This window comes from Haliaeetus leucocephalus, unplaced genomic scaffold (assembly GCF_000737465.1).
Source record: "Haliaeetus leucocephalus isolate CR32 unplaced genomic scaffold, Haliaeetus_leucocephalus-4.0 Scaffold752, whole genome shotgun sequence".
Taxonomy (NCBI): domain Eukaryota; kingdom Metazoa; phylum Chordata; class Aves; order Accipitriformes; family Accipitridae; genus Haliaeetus; species Haliaeetus leucocephalus.
In genome coordinates, this window is record NW_010973188.1 from 3165426 (window position 1) to 3177347 (window position 11922).

General features: G+C 40.9%; 1 protein-coding gene across 1 annotated transcript in view; it reads right to left on the reverse strand.

Annotated features, from left to right (window-relative positions):
• LTBP1 (latent transforming growth factor beta binding protein 1) overlaps positions 1 to 11579 on the reverse strand; it is a 204793-nt gene extending 193214 nt beyond the window's left edge. Inside the window, exon 1 of the mRNA XM_010581212.1 lies at positions 11516 to 11579. The gene's annotated coding sequence lies outside the window, so the exon portion shown is untranslated. The remainder of the gene's footprint in view (positions 1 to 11515) is intronic.
• Positions 11580 to 11922: the final 343 nt, after the last annotated feature.

Sequence of the window (11922 nt, forward strand, 5' to 3'; positions counted from 1 at the left end):
ATTACTGTCCTGGGTTCAGCTGGGATAGAGTTAATTTTTTTTACAGGAACCTGGGAGGTGGGGGGCATAGCCGGGGCAGCTGACCTGAACTGGCCAAGGAGCTCTTCCATACCATGTGACATCATGCTCAGTATATAAATGGGGAGCGGGCCGGGGGGTGGGCTCTTCTTTTCGGTGGGGGAAGTGGCAGAGCGTCGGGTCCCGGGTGGTGAGCAGTTGCACTGTGCATCACTCTTTTTGTATACTTTTTCATTAGTACCGTTGTTGTTGTTGCAATTTCTTTGTGTTGTTCCAGTAAACTGCCTTTATCTCAACCCTCGAGGTTCCAGTTTTGTTGTTTTTTTTTTTTTCTCTCCTCCGTCTTCCCCCCATCCCACCGGAGGGGGGCGGGAGGAGTGAGCGAGCGGCCGCGTGGTCCTTTGTTACCGGCTGGGCTGAAACCACGACAATTACTAAGGTGGATGCTTAAGGACAGGCGTAAGGACAGGGTGAGAAGACATAAAAGCTTGTACCACTTCAAGAATTTGAGGCTCAGCAACTTCCTGAGCAAGAGTGCTGGTTTTGTGTTTAATAACCCTCAATAGATTTTTCTGTCAGGAGTTCACTGATCTGCTTTTTGAACCTGTTAGTTTCAGCATCCAAAACTTGCTGTGCCAAGGAAGTTGGCCACATTGGAAGGCCAGGCATAGACAACATAGCCAACCTCCCCCCCCTTTCCAGAAGTGTGATATTAGGAACATGGGGTTCTTTTGGGTTGGTTTTTCTGTTTTAAAACCATGCAATCTGTATCTACTAAAAATAAAGCCACGGTGCCACATTTGCTTTGGAAGTCCTTAAGTTGAAAAAAGCTGAAAGCATTTTCTGTGGCTGTATCCTAACACGTTCATGCTTTTTCTGCATCTTTCCCTAATCAACTACTGCGCGCCACCATCGCAGACAGAATACTGGGTTAAAGGAACGCATATCAGGCCTGGTACGGTTATATTTACGACATTCTTTCAGAAAAGCAAGTACAAAATAACACCGTTACCATTAGGCTTAAACCACCCTTCCAACACATCTGTATGTTGGTTTGCAACCGATATATACATATGCACTTTTCAGTCCATGTGTTCATGTTATTTTGGTTAAAGAGTATATAAATATTTGCAGGAGCAAGACCTAAAATAAAAGGCTTATAACAGCTTTAAAATATGTAAATATTTTAAAACTTCTATATATACAGAATGTATTTCTGTTTTAATACATACTAAATTAAGCATAATTTATATTAAATCAGTAAGTATAAAATATTATCATACATTGAAGTTTAGATAAAAACTTCTTTTTCGAACCTTTCGAAAGAATCAAAATACAGGTACAACTAACTCCACTTGTTATGAAGAAACTTATATATTAAATTCCTGATAATTCTTGAATTAAGGTAATTAAGATCTGATTCCTATGCTAATCACTTTGATTTTTACCTCGATTCACAATTACCTTCTTCAAACAGTAACATCTCATTTACAAGTTTATTTCCTTGTGTCTCCATATCATGTAGAGAACTGAAATTCACAAAAACGTACTTTTCAGTGAGAAACTCACAATAAACAAATTTAAATGTCCCAAAAGTTTCCTGCACCTAAGTTTCTAACCTTTTAGTGTCAGCTCCACCTTTAAGCATCTCCTTTATCAAGAAACTGCTGTTGGTTAGTACTTAAATATCCACAAAAATTTCTCATTGTCATTCCTGAATTTCTAATACTTTGATACGATTACACTACAACAAACAGTGTTGCAATTTTCATGTTATTTCTAGTGAGCCCATCCACTAGATTTTTCCTTTCTGTTTCCACATGAAATTTAATGTACCTTTTTTTTTCCCCTCCTATTAACTGCACAGTCAAGCATCAGTTTAAGCAGAATGCACTGACTTTCAACATATTTCATCACTGTGCACATTGGCACAGTATATATCAACTTCTTTCATAGGAGTGCATAAATCCTGTCAGGCAAAATACACGCTAGTGGGAAAATAATAGGAAATATAGTAAATGGAAAGAAGATTGTAAGTGTGGGGCTGTTTCAGATTCCAGCATAAAATGGTCAAGGAATGATGCATGCATAAAGTTTACAGACAGGGGAAAAACCAACACTATGACATGAATATATCTGTGCTTAGAGCAGAAATTTCAAGTTCCTTTACATGCAACATAGGAATACTGTTAAAGGCATAGTAAATACTGTCTTTCTTATTTCATCAAGTCGAGATTTCTATTCCTCAAGCACACAAGGAAACCAAACCAAAGCTCATCTTGGTTGAGTGTGCATCCTAAACAAATAGTTGTGACACAAAGGCACCTTTAACTCCTGCTGTGTTGAAAGATAGAGTGATGACCCCCCATCGATTCCAAAAGAAAAGCAGTGAAGCGCTTTCTCTGGAGAGCAACAAGCTGTGGGTTCTAAAAGGAAAGAGGCATATTCCAGTTTCCCTCAGAAAAAACTGAATATGGTGTCGACATCCTGTTTTGCTGTAAAGCAAAGTTGATAATAATCCTTTGTTGTAAAGCGATGTTCATAATAGTTTCCTGTTCTCTGAATTGCCCTACTGATCAGCTCACCACTTCTACACTTTTATTCTGGATACCATTTTAAGTCTTTTAAGTCATTGCCAGGACTGAGGATGCAACACTGGAGACTAGAAACCCAAAAGCTAACTGAAGGAACACTTGGTGCTCACCACCTAATGCTTTTCTGGGGATCTAGTTCTCCATCTGAGTATGTGTCTCCGAACAGTTTTCAAAAGTTGAATTTTGCCAGAAATATATCCAACAATTCTACACATTCACTGAGGATAGGGGACAGAGGAATTTGTGACCCAGGGTGACACAACCATATTGTAAGACCATTCTCTAAACACCCCCCCCCCCCCCCAAAAAAAAAAAAAAAACAAAAAAACCCCACCACAAACCTACCTTGAAGTTACTTAAATAATCAGAAGAAATGGCATTAACTGCAGAAAACCTGTATGACCTCTACACTATTAATGGAGGAAGCATTACCGCTTTGTCTTTATCATAACTATATGGTCTTAGGGAATTCTTTCCCTAAACATACTTCAAACAAAAGCATGTGTCACTGTTGGAATTCTTCACTGGTCCACTTCAAAACATGCGATGCATTCCTACACTGGCGTGGATGGCTACATAAAGATTACCTCCAAGAAAGGGGGGAAACAAAAAAAACCAGTGTTTTTGGCATACACATTTCTTTTAAAACAAACAAAAATCAGAGTTCCTCTCCTGACCTAATCACAACATAACACACTAAGATTATTTTCTATGTATCTTCATAGTCTTATCTCTAAATGCTAAGATTTATCAGAATTTAATAGCAGCTATACTCAAATAGTTCAAAAGCCTAACTTCAGCAAAAGGACGCATTATTTAATCAGTCATAAGAATATAACATGCTGTTTGATATTTGGCATTTTCATTCATGTCGTGTTTACTGGAGTTTATATAGTATAAATACTTAAGTTAGACTGTACAGTCTGGGAGACATTTTGAAGTATTTTGTTATACGAGATCATAATTATACATTTTCTGACAGTACAAACATTTCACATGCTATAGATCCTTCTATCATTTCAGTATCAAAAAAAGATCATTCACCACAGAACGGACTAAGCCAAGGAAACCAGCAGATTCACATGACACATGCTGTTCTTGCTTGCTGGAGTGGTTAACACTCCAGTCTGCAATCCTTTCGATTCCCTTAACCTTTCTCATTACAGTGCTTATTCATTTTTTTACAAAATACTTCGTAAGAAATACACAGAAAACTGAAAAAACTAAGAGAAACTCAATAAAGACACAACTGAAAATTTTTAACTGGATGCAGGATTCAGACAACTGAAGTGTTACAGAAAAGAAATACCAGAGAAAAGACTATTAATCATAATAGAGTAATTAAAATGCTAAGAACAATAAAGTTTTTCTTAAATTCAACCAACTCGTACTGAGAGTTCACCATTTAGCTGAGCTTCTCTAAAAGTCCAGGCCTAAACCGCCATCTAGAGATAATAAAAAAACTGAGTTGAATTATGAGAAAACAAATCTTGCCATAGGACACAAAATAATCCCCCCTTTGTTAGGAAGCAGCTCTCCAAAACCCTAGGTTTATACAGGGATTACTATCTGCATTTCACAAAAAGAACATGACTGAGCAGAACTATTTTTAGCTGTGTATTTAAACGAACATCTTGCCTTGCTAACATGTAAAATCCTTGTTCCCCTTTTGCGTGCAGCCAGAAATGCTGAGAGATGCTAAAGCTTTGCTCTCTTTCTGTAGTCAAAGGAGAGGATCTGTTTTCTAGGAACAAATTAGGCTACGCAAGTCAAGTACTGGGGCTTTTAAAGGCAGAACAAAAAAAAAACTAAAGCAAAAACCTCAAACCCAACCCACTATCAGTCCATGTTAGTTACAGAACACAGACTCTCTTGACAACCTGAATCACCCATAATCTTCTAACACTCAGTACTGCAGTATTTGAACAAGGAGCCAGTTGAGGGAAGTGCGTGCCCCTCTCCATCCACCCTCTACTAACCCTGTAGCTCCCAGGTGATCCAAGCTTGCTTTAAGGCAGGATCAGTTGGCACAAGCAGCCCTTCATGTTGGAGGCTGCAAAGAAGGGTATCATTAGAAGTGCTGCACCCAACTTGTCAAGGCCCCACGGAGTGCAGAACCCCACCCCTCACTACAGCCTTGCTTTCCCAAAGGCTGAGAGGCTCGCTGATCCCATACATGCAGACGCTTTACCCTGCTCTCTCGTACTTTGCTGGAGAGGAAGGAGAGAGGAGCACCCCCCACTTTCATCTCTTCTCCATCCTCAGGAATAGCAGCCATACAGAAAAGAGGTGTAAGACTAGTATTGTTAAGCATCACTTCACTGTCAATATGTCATTTTTTTCCTGCATACATGCAGAACCAGAACACTGCACAATCACTCAACTCAACCACAGCTCCCCCCAGCACCTACACAGCTTTCTACTTCCAAGCTCTACACTTCCAAGTTACATGTTGAAAACAGTCAACAAATCTGAAAGGGAAAATAAGAAAACCCCACAGTTTTCTGGGTTCCTTCTGATACTATATTAACAGAGGAGGTGCCCAGGACTTTTCATCCACTGTAGATTTGCCACAACTTTACTACATCCTGCTTCTTTTGTTAACACTGCTGCAATGAGCTGAGTGAGTTCACTATTGATCTGTCATCTGCTTCAGTGCAGGAGCACAACATCCTGAGAAGTTTCTTTTAAGGTTCTTTTTTGTTTTGTTTTAAATCTATACACACATGGTATTTGTATGAAATAGAGACTATGTATCATTATAACCTTACTTGTTTCCAGTAAAGTTCCAAATGGCTCACAAAGAAAAGGCTGGGTACCTTTCACCTCATACTCATTGTGGACTTATGTTTCCTCACTGAAATGTGGCAGTGGCACATGGCATGGTCATGTCCATACAGCAGGGAGCAGGTAACAGCTCCCCATCTTCTCACAGCTCTTACTGCCTCCTCTCGTGGGAGGGAGGCTGGCTGCCATCAACGGGCAGGAGACGGACACTATGCTTAAAGTCTGCGTTGCTGCTTTCGCTCAGGTCAGGATTCCCTCTTGAAGTGTATCTTATCACTCGCACTCACCAAGGTTTTGTTTGTGTTGTGAGGCCATCTTAAGGCATATGCACTGTATTTCTTTTAGATGCAGAGAAAAAAAAAAGAAAAAAAAACAACCAACAAAAAACCCCCAAAACATGAACTCTCCAAGAATGCACCTAATGTATTTCAGCCTCATATTGATATTTATTCCATGACACCAGACTACACCTAGTCCAAAATAAAACACTAAGCCCTGAAACATGCATACCATGGGACTCAGGTCATCAAAACCAAAGGGTTTAGTCTATAGATCTGCTCCCATTAGTCCACGCTGCTTGCTAATGTGGACAAAGCCAAAGATTACAGGAATCTGGATCCCTCTTCCCAAGGACAATAAGCAAAAAATAAAGCAGAGTAGAACTACCACTGAGGGCTAACAAGAGCTTCCCCACTACAAAAGCCAACCTATTCCTTGTGTATGAAATTCAAAAGTTTTACTCACATATTACAGTAGCAAGCACAGCAGAGGCAAAACTAAGCTACTCAAGTAATGGCTTTCAGTTTTTCAATTTTGAAGTGTTTAAAAACAACATCAAAGAATAAATTAAAAAAAGACTAATGTATAGGTCAGTTACATGAGGTCAAAGTGGTTATGTCTCTAAAATTGCAACAATTAATTTTGATTTAGACATAATTTGAAGGAGATTGATACTGCTTTTACTGAAATGATGGTCTTAGAATGAGAAGAAACAACATTTGGGGAGAATATGTTATAGTTAGGCTTTGTATACGCAATTTAAATAAACAACTTGGTAAAACTCAAAGCCATGAAACTGATTAAGCACAAGCCTCAGGAACCATTTATGATCAGAAAACCTCCAGAAGCACAGCTGCAAACATTTTTAGTACTCCGTTCCAATGATGAGAAGTACAGCTCTCCTGCATACCACCATTTCTAAGAGCTGAAGACAGGAAGAAGGGTAGATTCTGAGCAACCAATACTAAAATATTTAGTGGTACAGAGTTTTATATCTAAACTGGGGAATCCATGTATGCTTCCAAATTTCCAGGTCTGGATCCTAACCATGTATCAGAACAAGACCTAAGCATGCAACCTTTCCCTCACCTTCCCCATGAAAATTCAGGAGCATAAGCTAGAAGCAACCTAGGGCATGCTCCATCCAGGTCTTGGACAACTGGGGGTCTAGAACTACTGGTCACATTGTAAAGTGCCCTTGTCCTGAAGGAGATGCAAAGCTGTAGCATGCTAACTCAGCAATAGCAAGAAGTATAGCTCTGGAGGTTTAGGGATCAGATGGCTCAAACTGAATAGCAGTACACAAGCAGAGGCCATGCAGATTTGGGAACTGAACAAAGGGGACCCTTCCTCTGGGCAAGTATTAGCACAACTTTCTAGTCGTCGTCTTCTCCAGCAGGAGGAAGACTCTACTGTTGTATATCTTCTTATTCTGAAAAATAAATTAAACCTTGTTTATCTGTAGCACATTTATTTAATGATGAGTCAGGAAGTCTTTCAAAAGAGAAGAGAATTAGCAAGATCATCTTTTAGTACAAAAAAAAGACAACAGACTGTCTTATTTTTTGATGACCTTTCCAAGGTGCCTGAGCACCTGCCAGACAGGAAAGAACTTCATGACAAAACTCAAAAGGATCCAGTCCAGTTCCAACGCCAAAATCCCTTCATCTTGTGCCCATACATGGAATACATACACCACCTTCAGCTAACAAAGACACAAGATCCTTTTTCTCTTAATTGACACACTAGTGTATGTGGGTTCTACTTTTACACAGAAATTCCTCTCCCTATATGAAATTTACTCTAAACATAATCCTGCAAAATCCACTTCCTCACCTGTTTGCCCTATGAGCCTTTCTTACACCTCTGTAATAAGGAGCTCACGCTTCAATATTCCATTAACAGCCAACTGTCCTTCCCACTAGCATTAGTTAATTCTCATCGTTATGTTAGTGGAAGTTCAAATTTCTCCAGACAATGCTGGTTTTTTAAACCATCCAGTTTACATTGAGAATACGCACAAACAACTGATATCAATACTCCAGACAAAACTTATTACTATACATTTTAGAAGGGGTCTACTATTACAATAAGGTAATTCTTTTAATTTTTTTTTTAAGATATCAGATCCTGCATACAATAGGCAATTTCATTCTTGACTTCCCAACATGAAAAACAGCTCCTTGTAATCATTAAGAAAAAGAAAACAAAAGCAGAACAAACAGAAAAGCATATTTTGTAGGAAGTATTATTAACTAATAGAAATGTAGTAGCAAGTAACAAAGTAGAACACAACAGGTTCCAATAGGATAAACATGTAGTTGAGAGGCAGGAACTCCTAATTTCCAGCTTAGGCCTTCCAGTCAGTTGTTACAACTTGTCCAAGGCCGCATTTAACCTATGGTTCAATTTCCATAAATGAAATAAATAACAAAACCCCCACACTCCAGGATCTACTTGCCTTACAGCCATATTATAGAGCTGATTAATGTTTGTATAATGCTCTGGTAATGTAACAAGTACTAACAAAACATGATGTCTCCAGCCTTGGTGGTATCTTATTATTGCACTTACACAGATTATAACCTATGATAATTATGACTGGAAGACAAACCTTTGTCATAAACCCTTTCACATGCTTATAACTTTCCAAGGTGTTTATTGCTGTGGTTGAATTTTTCCCACCTTTGTTTTTACCCAGAGGTGGATATTCTGAACACTTCAAAAAGGTTGGTTTTGATTGTTAGACTTCATTCTCCTAGTGTAAAGCAATTCTGAAGACTTTTAAAGCTTTGATTTCATCATTTTGATTAGAATGATGCAGTTCTTCGTAAGCAAAGTCACACCACGTTTGAAAAATAAGTTCTTAAGACAAAACTTCACAAAGTAAAAACTTAAGTATTAGGCACAAAAGGGGAAAACCTATATGCCTAAAGTAGGATACGGTAGGCATTCTCATACAGGTAATTTACAGGAAAACAGAAGCTCACTTTCTGAGGACACACAGTAAGGCTTCCAAGAGAACATGAATACTGTAAACACAACAAGCAGTTCAGCTTCAAACTAAAATTTAGAAAAAGGATGTGAAAAGTCCACTTGCCTCCTCCGTACAGATGCTGCCTTCCGACCTGCACAGAAACATTTCAAACACCCCCCTGTTGCTGCTACCAAGGGAAATGCGATGCAGCTGCCACTGAGCTCAGCCAAGGATAGAAGTCACCCAAGGGAACAGCAATCTCAGCCATAGCCCCATGGAAGGGAAAGCTAGGGCTAGCAAACACCATCACGCAAAACAAAGGGAGGGGGAAGATTAACATAGCCTGGGCTGCAAGACCATACATCTTCCCGTGGGTTACGGGCAGGCTTATTCACACAGGTGCAGCAGAGCAGAAACACATGGTGCTTGTTCCAGCCTAGGATTACACCTGAGCTAATAAGCCTCGCTGATCAGAGCTGGCTCTCAGCACTCTGGTTCTGGAAGCACAATGCAGACAAATGGAAGTTGGCTCTGGAAAGAGCCAGTATGGGTCTGGGGTTTATTACCTCAGGCTTTGCACCACACAAAAGAATATAAACTGGCCCTACAGGCCAAATAGCTTATTAAAGTGATACTGAGCCTGAGCTAATAAACCCTGACAGATCTGCATGAAGTCAGCTCAGGTGTGCCTGCATCTGTGGCACAATTAATCCACAAGTGCAATAATCCACTCAAAAACAACTGAGAGTCCGCTATCTGAATTTAAAAATCACTTATTTTTACAGGAAACAAAGGGGTTAACTTTTGTTCAGTTAAAGGGTTTCTGTTCTTCTGAAAAGAACATTGGGAGGTTCAAGAAATGGAGGTATCTGGCTTTTATGACTGTGAGACTAATCTTCCACGGCTAAATCAAGTCAATGCTATCTCATGGTTTGCCTAAGTTACAAAACAGACAACTTCAGTACATTTAGTGCTTCCCTTGGCTTGCCAAGAGAGGGGTAAAACTGAGAAGATCCAATCCAAGTGTATTATACCACTGCTAGGAGGTATCAGAGTAGGCAGCAAAAATACTTAACACAGAGGACAGCCCCATATCAGAGACACAAAATGAGAAAGGCAAAAAAGAAAAATCCCCTTCACCTCTCTTTTAACTATTTCTCTGCTATTCCATTCCTCCAAAACTATATGAATGAACCAAGTAACTCATGGATTTAAATGAGATTCTACACAGCTATCCCATAAAAATCTAATTGCTTGACTTAGTCCTTGTTGAAGACCCTAAAAATAGAAAGGAATAAAAAAAAAAGAGAAGACAAAAAAGAAAGAACAGTTGAATGGTAATGGGAGAAGTCAAAAAGATGAAACTTGAAAGACAGAAAGCAATGAAAACTACTTAATTTACAAACAAAAGTTAAAAAGGATGGATTGAAATTATCAGGAAATAAAAGTTACTAGAAGGCAGAAAGAGCCACAAAAAGGAAATTTGTTTCGGTTTTGTTCAAAATAGTGAAAATAAAATTGGTTGACAATAGCATTGCAGTTGAAACGCAGTTGTTTACTTAATCTCCTGAAATTATTAAGAGGTTTTTTTCCACTTTGATTAGTCCTTCAGCTAAAGTAGGTGTTTATTAAGCTCTGCAATTAGCCTTAAAACAACATCTCAAACACTGTAAGCTGAAGGAAATCATTCTAGTACTTGTAAAATGTGTTAAGCAAAAAAGGTCACTAGCCTAACACAGCAGCATGTATTTTAAGCTGCAAATGTTTATTTAGAAGACTATCTTAAATGCACATCTAAGTTGGTCAGGGAAATTGTGAAGTTTTGCGTTTAACAGCCTACTGTAATAAAGTCTTTGCTTCTTAGCAACAGCTCCATGCGGGTCAAAGGTACTTGACCCTACTGAGGATTACAAATGTGATTGCTCCCTATTGTGAAAAATCCCACACAGGGACAAAAGCCACCATAAAAAAAAATCCAAACAGAGTTTGCATCTTGAAAGCACTGTTTACTCCAACTGTCTCAGGGGCAGAAGTCTGTCCTGCTGAACTACAGTGTTCCAAGATCTGCCCAATCTTGCTGATACCTAAAGGGGTTTCCTGAAGAGGTATGTCATTCCAAGCCTTCCATGACCTCATGGCAACATGACTCCAGTTTAGGCATTTGCAGTCATCCTGAATCCTGCTTAAATTAGCAGAGATTCCTTCTCTTTCACATTAGAAAGGACAACCCGAGTATAATAGCATTGACTCAGTTATTTTATGCTCATGTTTTGTGTTTCTAGATATCCCAGTAAAGGTACATCCCTCTACAGGAGCTTCTCCAAACCCACTTCTTTTGCCTTGTTCAACATTTCAGAAATTCCATGCCCTAAGTAAGGGATCATCACGTGGGCTGCAGGTGAAGGGACAGTGAGGGTAGACAGCAATTCCTTGCTCACAACCTGTGCTCCTCTGGCAGGTTCTTTACCCTATTAAGCGCCGCTGTTCAAAAAAACTCCCAACACCCAAGCATTAACAAGGTTTTATTCTCCACAAAAAATAACCTCTGCAAAGCTCTCTCCAAAAATGCCACTATCTGTGCCGAGAATAAACACAAGAGGCACACGCTGCCTATCCTTTAGCAATGCTGAAGGTTAGCAAGCAGGGATTTAGGGATGAAAAGTGAAGTGTTACAACTGCCGCCCACTGCAACGCTGTGGGAGAAGGGCTCAAGCAAACACGCTGGTTAACCACATCAGCGTGGCGCAGGTGGGATCTGTAGCTCAGCCGGCGCCTCTTCGCCCACAGCCGATGTCAGCATCCACCGCCTCGCCAGGTGACAACGCGGTCCCCACAGCCCCCGACCCATACGGCTACTCACGTTTGATGCACCTCTGGGAGCCCGTGGCCTTGCTCCAGCCGTGGCAGCACTGCCCCCCGCAGACATTGACCCTGCGGAAACAGCAATGAGGGGCGAGGGTCCGGCGGGGCCCCCTCCCCCGGCGCCGCGGCGGCGGCCGGCCCCCTTCCCCAGCCCCAGCCGGGACGCGGGGCGGGCGCTGGGCCGGGGAGAGAAAAGGCGGGAAGAATTAAACGTCCCGAAGAGCGTTTGAGGAAACTCCTCGCCCGGCGCCGGCTCTGACTGGAAAGCCGGGCTGGCGCCTCCCGGAGAGGGCCGGGAACGGACGGGCACCCCGAGCACTGCTTTCGGGGACGCAGACGACAAAGGCGTGGGCCGCGGCTCGCCCCTGGCAGGGCCGGGGCCACCCCTGCCGCCCCAGCGGGAGG